The following is a 7,829-nucleotide window of genomic DNA, read 5'->3' as shown; positions in this document are numbered from 1 at the left end:
TCTGAATTCACCCACTCTTAGAATTTCAACTCCTAACCCCTAGTGAAAGTTTAAATACCTGGATCTCTTGTGCTCTCAAATTTAACACACCCATGATCAAATTCAGTTGCCTCTTTATTGCTGTTCAGTCACTAAGTCGAGTCCAACTCATTGTTACTCATGAACTGCAGCACGCCAGGCTTCCCTGTCGTTCACTATCTCCCGGCCTTTGCTGAAACTCACGTCCACTGAGTCCGTGATGCCATTGAACTATCTCATCCTCTCTCACCCCCTTCTACTCCCGCCCTCAATCTTACCCAGCATCAGAGTGTTTTCCAGCAAGCTGGCTCTTCACATCATGTGGCCAAAGTATTGGAGCCTCAGCTTCAGCCTCAGTTCTTCCAGTAAATATTCAGGGTTGATTTCCTTTACTTCTATTCAATTTGACTATTCTTGTCTATGGAAATATCCCAATTTTTGTAGAAAGTCTTGGAGTTACTTCATTTAATATCCACTTAGAACTATTTATAATTCCTTACTCTCATTTTCCATATGCAATCTTGTACATCTTTTCAGACCTTCTGAAATACACTAGTACCCACTAACTTATCTCCATTCTGACTCTTCCTACATAGATTTTAGTCTAACCCACATACTCTAAAAATTAGTTATTGTACTTCTCCACTGATTCCAATCTCCCTCCCTTTCTGGTTCCAAAATCCCTCCCTGCTGATGTTCCTGAAACTCCTCCTTCATCTCACAAAAGTATACAATATCTCTGTATTACCTACTTCCTAAAAAAGTCCCAGCTTCTCTGACAATTTTTTAATACTTAATTTTTTAGAGCAATTTAAATTCACAACAAACTTGAGAAGGTATAAATATTTCCCAAATAACCCATGTCTCTTCAGAGTGGTACATTTGTTACAACTGATGAAGCTATACCAAACTATCATAATCATAGTCCACAGTTTACATTAGGATTCACTCTTGGTGTTTTATATTCTATGTGTTATTCTTAGTTGTTCAGTCATGTCTGACTCTTTGCAACTCCATGAACTGTATCCTGACAGGTTCCTCTGTCTGTGAGGATTCTCCAGGCAAGAATACTGCAATGGGTTGCCATATCCTCTTCCAGGGGATCTTCCCAACACAAGGATCGAACTCAGGTCTTCCACTTTGCAGGTGGATTCTTTACCATCTGGCTGCCTAGGAAGCCCTATGCATTTTATCGGTGTGGATGAATGTATAATGGCATGTATTCATCATGGCAGTATTACACACAGTATTTTTACTTTCCCCAGAATCCTCTGTATTCCACCTACTCAGCCTTCCTCCACTCCAACCTCTGGAAACACTAATCATTTTATTGTCGCAATAGTTTTGTCTCTCAGAATGTCATATAACTGAAATCAAATGATATTTAGTCTTTCAGATTGGTTTCTTCTGACAAGTTTTAAATCCCTCATAACTGTCCTTAGGCTCCTAGACTCAATTCACATTACTATAGAGATTTCTTTGGTTTTCTTATCTTCCTAACATCCAATGCCATTTACAAGGATTCATAGGCTTGAATCTAATATTAGTCTCTTGGACCAATCTAGAATGTAGGCACTTTTATAAAATGGGACTCTACTGCAGTGTAGTGAGGTACTAATTGCTAGTTGATCCCTAATCTTATATCTAGGCTGCTAATTTGATTACTGTTGCTATTCAGTTACTAGGTCGTGTCTGACTCTGTGACCCCTTGGACTGCAGCACTCCAGGGTTATCTGTCCTTCAATATCTCCTGGAGTAAGTCAGTGATGCCAACCAACCATCTCATCCTCTGTTCCCCCCTTTTCCTCTTGCCCTCAAATCTTTCCCAGCATCAGGGTCTTTTTCAGTGAGTCAGCTCCTTGTATCAGGGGGCCAAAATATTGGAACTTCAGCTTCAGTATCTGTTCTTCCAATGAATGTTTGGGGTTGATTTCCTTTAAGACTGACTGGTTTCATCTCCTGGCTGTCCAAGGGACTCTCAAGAGTCTTCTCCAGCACCGCGGTTTACCTTGTTCATAAGAACTGGTCCCCAACATGTGTTCCAGCTTCCTTAAGTGGACTTCTGTGTGACTCTCTAATTTACTCCCTCTCATTTGACTTGTACATTACCCTATCTCCTTTGGGATTCTGTCTTTATTTTATTTGCCTCTTGGAAAATTTTCCTTTAACACCTCTCTCAGAGATTATAGTCATGTGCTCAAATTAGGAATCCCACTAAATTTCATCTCAGTAGTGTAGATACTTTGAGAATTAGAGCAAATTATTAAAACTCAGTAAGCATAAAACTCAGTAATATGGAGGAGTAAGTGAACCATCACATGCAAAGGCACTTTGCATGCAGTAGACCAAAGATCAGGATTTCTCAATATTCTTTGAGATACTTATAAGTATTTTGAGGTAGAAAAAAGGTAATCAAATAATTTGTGAAATATTAGTCAGTGTTATATGATGTATTCACTTATTATCTATTAAAGTTCAAAATATCACTTTAAGATATTTTGAACTTTAATAGATAACAAGCTTTGGGCTTCTCTGGTGGCTCAGATGCTAAAGAATCTGCCTGCAATGCAGAAGACCCAGGTTGATCCTAGTTGGGAAGATCCCCTGGAGAAGGAAATGGCAATTCACGCCAGTATTCTTGCCTGGAGAATTCCAAGGACAGAGGAGCCTGGCAGGCTGTGGTCCATGAGGTCACAAAGAGTGGGACATGACTGAGTGACTAACACTTTAACTTTCAAGCATGAGTCAAGAGGGATGAATGTGTCACATTTTCCAACTATGTTGCTGGTGAAATGCTTTCTTCATGGAACATCTAGTACAGGTCATTGGACTTAGTTTTGGAGGAACAGTTGGGATAGTGGTGCCTTAGGCAACTGTTGATATTTTCTGGTCCCCCTTCCTCCCACTGCTACACTTCTTGACTGGGATAGCCTTCTGGGACTTCCTGGTATTACCCCATGTACTTCTTTATATCTCTGTTATCATCTTGTCCAAGGCTGACACTAACATATTTTCCACTTAATTATTTGAGACTGTGGTCTTCATTTCAAATTTGAGCTTATGTCTTTGTTTTTGCTTTTTGGCTGCACTGAGTCTTTGTTATGGCATGCCAGCTTAGTTGCCCTGTAGCATGTGGGATCTTAGTTCCCCAACCAGGGACTGAATCCACGTCCCCTGTATTGGAAGGCTAATTCTTAACCACTGGACCACCAGGGAAGTCCCTCCACTCAATTACTAAATCATAATTCATGAATAGTAACCCTGACTGAGTAAAGGGGTTTTAGAGAGTTTTGGTCTGCCAATTCAGAATCACTAAACACACATAAAATTGTGAATAAGCATTTTTAATATAGAATGTTATGTATAAAGTGCATCTACTTTATAGGATAGTGTCTGTCTTTTATCTACTTGAGATACTTGGGAAAAGGATGCACAAAAATGGCCACTCTCATTGTTATTACTGTTCAATATTTATATATATGTGTGTGTTTATAGTTCTATTTATAACAGAGTAAGTCCTCCTGTACAATACAATAATTTGATATTGAGATAGAAATCTTGAAGTGTCTCTCAGGAGTACCACCTTCTGATTGGTGCCAAAGTATGATGGACAGTCACTCGTGTGCGTTGTTTGACAATGTAGGTGAGATCACACCAATTACAAAGGTTGTTACTGGTTTGCTTTGACATTCCTTGGACTTTCCAGTTATTCAGCATCCCTTTTAGAGTCACACATCAAAATCTAAGAAATATTTCCAAAAATTACTCTTTTTCTTATGCAATCCTATGCTTCATCTACAGGCCTAGATGTGGTGGGCATGAATAATTACTTTTAAAATATTTTACAGAGCATATTTTCTATATTATTAAATACTGAAGTACTTGAGACAAACCAACCATCCTCTTTTCTTCAATTCCAAAAAGGAAGAAAAGTAACTTTATTTGTGTGATAGAGCACAGTTTGCCAGAAAATCCATGCTGTGGGAGACATTAAGTGTTTTTCTAGATAACAACAAAATGTAATATGATTTCTTATTTGACTGTATATAACCTATGAATCTTGAAAAGAGGAATCTTGAAGGGATCAGCTATAAGATTATTGAGACATGAGGTTAAATAATAAGTGATATAATGGGTAATCCCTTGCCATCTAATTTTATACAAATTTACATTTGGTGTTTGTTTAGACCATTTTATAGTGCTATATAAATATTCAAGATCTTACAAGAAATATAGTTTCTGTGAATTTATTTTGTCTTGGGAATATGATCCATGTTTTCATTGGAATCAGTTTTGAATAGTTCTTAAATAATATTATCAGGGCCTTACTAAGTGAAGGATACATTTAGCCATGTAGGTGATAAACATTTAGAGATCAACTTTGCATTAGTAAGGCAAATTTGATACGGTATATTTATTGATTTGTGTCTATTATTGATGTAGCATCTTTACCCCTGTGTTTAGTAGTTTTGTGATCCAAGTGAATTTTCTTTCTTAAAACAGGTGCTAAGGAGGGTTTTTTATGTGGACAGTTCAAACACTGAGACCCAGTAGCAGCATTTAAAACCTGGAGCCTTAGTGCATTTCATAGTGTTCTCAAATGATTCTCAATCTTAATGATTATAAAGATATGCCCAGAATAAAAATGGAGTCTTTCGGATGCTATGTTTGGATCAGCTCTATAAGCCATGAGTTGAAATCATAGAAATTTGTTTTAAAATGCTTCTATAGGACAATTTTTTTTTTGCCACCCATTACATTTAGTTGCTAAGTCATGTCCAACTCTTTGCAACCCCATGGACTGTAGTCCACCAGGCTCCTCTGTCCATGGAATTCAACCCAGGGATGAAAACCCAGGTCTCCCACATTGCAGCAGATTCTTTACCATCCATGTTCTATCCCTTGGTCGAGAAGATCCCCTGAAGAAGGAAATGACAACCCACTCCAGTATTCTTGCCAGGAGAATTCCATGGACAGAGGAGCCTGGTGGACTACAGTCCATGGGGTTGCAAAGGGTAGGACACAACTGAGTGACTACATTTTCACTTTTCATGGAACAATGTGTAGAATGCTAAACAGAGTTCTGATATCTTTATCAAGGTGGTTTTGAGGGGAGTGGGAAGCTCTCTTCATGGAGACTGGTATTCCAAATTCTTCATATGCTTGTTATAATAATGAGATCATATCTGGTATTCTTAGTGTTGAAACTAACAAAAGCAGACATATTTTATATTTTTTCCTCCACTTTATCTATTCTTTTACATTTATCCCCTTAAGCTAACAGATTATATGATGATCTCCATGTCAGTTTCTCATAGCTGAGTGGTTGCAGGGAAATGACAAAAACATAGAGCCAAGCACAAGGCTCACTTTGTCAGCTCAACTTGTGTGAACCCAGGAAAGATCGCTCTGACTCAGTGGGGCAAGTCTTGTTTCATGAGTCAAGGAACACCACCAGTACCCTGTGATGCAAGATTTTCTTAGTCACAGAAACCCAGTGATGTAAAATGATGATGAATTCTTTAATTTCTTATCTTTGGGTGGCTCTGCTTATCTTAGTTTCAGGAAATAGGGTATCTAATTAGGGAGAGCTTACAGTACCTGGCTGAGGAAATCTGTTCACCTGGCCCTGGTCCATTGACCTGTTGTTTCCATTACCAGACTTAATAGGCTCTTTAAACAAGACCTGACAGATCTTTATCTACAAACCATCAGCTAAAGCTATACCAAACCTATGAAAATCAGTCCCAGACTATGTGAGATTTTAATTTTATGGGCCCAAGAGTCAATAATGAATATTATCCCTCAATGTGACAAGAGTGCAAAGGCTGCTCACTTCTTTGACCATCCGGATTATTTCAAAGTATTTACTCTCTTCTTGGCAATCCCCAAACAATAGCGAAGGCAACTAAACCGTTCTTAAGACATCAAGTTGTTGATTTGTCTAGAACGACTCAGCTGAGTTTTCTTTTGTTTGCTTTGTTGCTTGAATTAATTTTTTTTCACACTTCCAAAGGGATTTGCTAACCTGTTCTTTCATATTAGAGATAACAGTACATATCTAATATCACATCTATTATATCTATCTTTTGACTTGTACTAATTCTACCTGCCTTAGTAGAAGAAAAACTTGTCTCTTTCTACTATAGAAGGAAGTCTAGACTATTCCTGAATATAGGAGCTAATGTTGTACAAGTCTCTTGTAGCTGAGTCTTCATAATGCTGCATTCTTGACAGTATTCTTTTCTATATAAATCCATGGAGAAAAAACTTCCCAGTGCCAATCCAAGGAAGGGGTCCTACTTGGGGTGACAGCCAACACTTTAGCTCAGTCAAATTATTTTAGATTTCTTATTGGCTTTGAAATATGCCTATTGCCCCCAATATAAATGACACATATTTAAATTTAAATATATTTCTACAGACTAGAAATGATTTTCATAGTATTCTCTAGGATTTTCTATGTATTTTGTGATCCTGTGGAAACTGGTAATACTAATTGCATTATCTTTAGAACTGAATCAAAGACCCCGATACTTCCTAAAGTTGCATTTTCACCCTTATTTTGCAGCCCGCTGGCAGTTTGGTAGGGTCATACATTTAGTTCTGAGAAGCAGGCTGCTGGTGTCAGAGGCATCTGTCACATGGTGACCTTTCAGATCTCTATCTTCTCCTGTCTCTGCAAACAAGGAAACTTTGTGTTAAGAGGGTAGAGGCAGAGAATAAGAACAGTCTGGATTTCTGAGTCATTGCATGAAAGAGGAGTTAACCTGCAAAGTTGCCTAAGTCCATAAAGAATTTTCGTGTAAGAAATGGACCCCTTATAATATTAAGCACTGATAGTGTGGGGTTGTTTGTTAGTAAACTAAGACCTAGCTTATCCCTGACTCTCTGTGAGCACTTAGTAATTTATGAAGACTGTTTGCAGATTTTATTTCATTTGCTGTCTGACAGCTACTGCGAAGATAAAGAACTTGACACTCAGGGAAGGCCTTCTTGTCTCTGGTCACACTCCTAGTAAATGGCAGTGACAGGTGTTATACGTACAGCTCCCGTCACAAAGTTTACAGCTCACGATACTACACCCATTGTCTTTCTCTCAAAATGAAATCCTTTTTGTTCACATACAAAAACTGACCTTGAAACGTCATCTGGTCTAATGCTTTCTTCTTAACGAGGGTGGCAAATCTGAGTCACTCTAATCAGGAAAGAGTCTCTTCTGTGTATAAATATATCTTTTCGTATTCAGAATTATGTGTACAAACAATCCTCTTATTCAGTAGATATTACTGCAGGGAATTATACTTTGTCTTAAGGACATAAAGCATATGAAATTATTATGGGAATCACAGCATATTTTAAAAATGAATTGTTTGTGTGGAAGAAGTGACATTGAGAGATCTATAAGAGAAAATTTTTTCAGAAAGCCTATTTCATATTGTTTTTTCCGCTGTTTGAAGTTTTTCTCAAATTTCATTGCTGACAGTAAAAATACCTGCCTGGTAATGAGTAATACTGTAATCAGGGTCTCAGTTTTCTGTCTAGAATTTGTTGAATGAAATGAAAGTGAATATAAATGAAAGTCAATATAAAGTTGAAAATCTTTGCCTTTTAAAAAGACTATATTGTTCATATTCCTGCAGAGTTTAGACTATTGTGATTTTGTTTAAATATGCTTGATTTCTGAACCTCATTTTTACTCTGGCTACTGTAAATCTCTCAGTGTAATTACTTGTGTTATTTTAACCTGCTACTAGAATAAACTGGCATGTTGGGAAGACATTTGAAAACTGTTCAGAAGCAGAACCTAG

The sequence above is a fragment of the Dama dama genome, chromosome 8 (assembly GCF_033118175.1).
Source record: "Dama dama isolate Ldn47 chromosome 8, ASM3311817v1, whole genome shotgun sequence".
NCBI lineage: Eukaryota > Metazoa > Chordata > Mammalia > Artiodactyla > Cervidae > Dama > Dama dama.
This window is presented reverse-complemented; position numbering follows the sequence as displayed.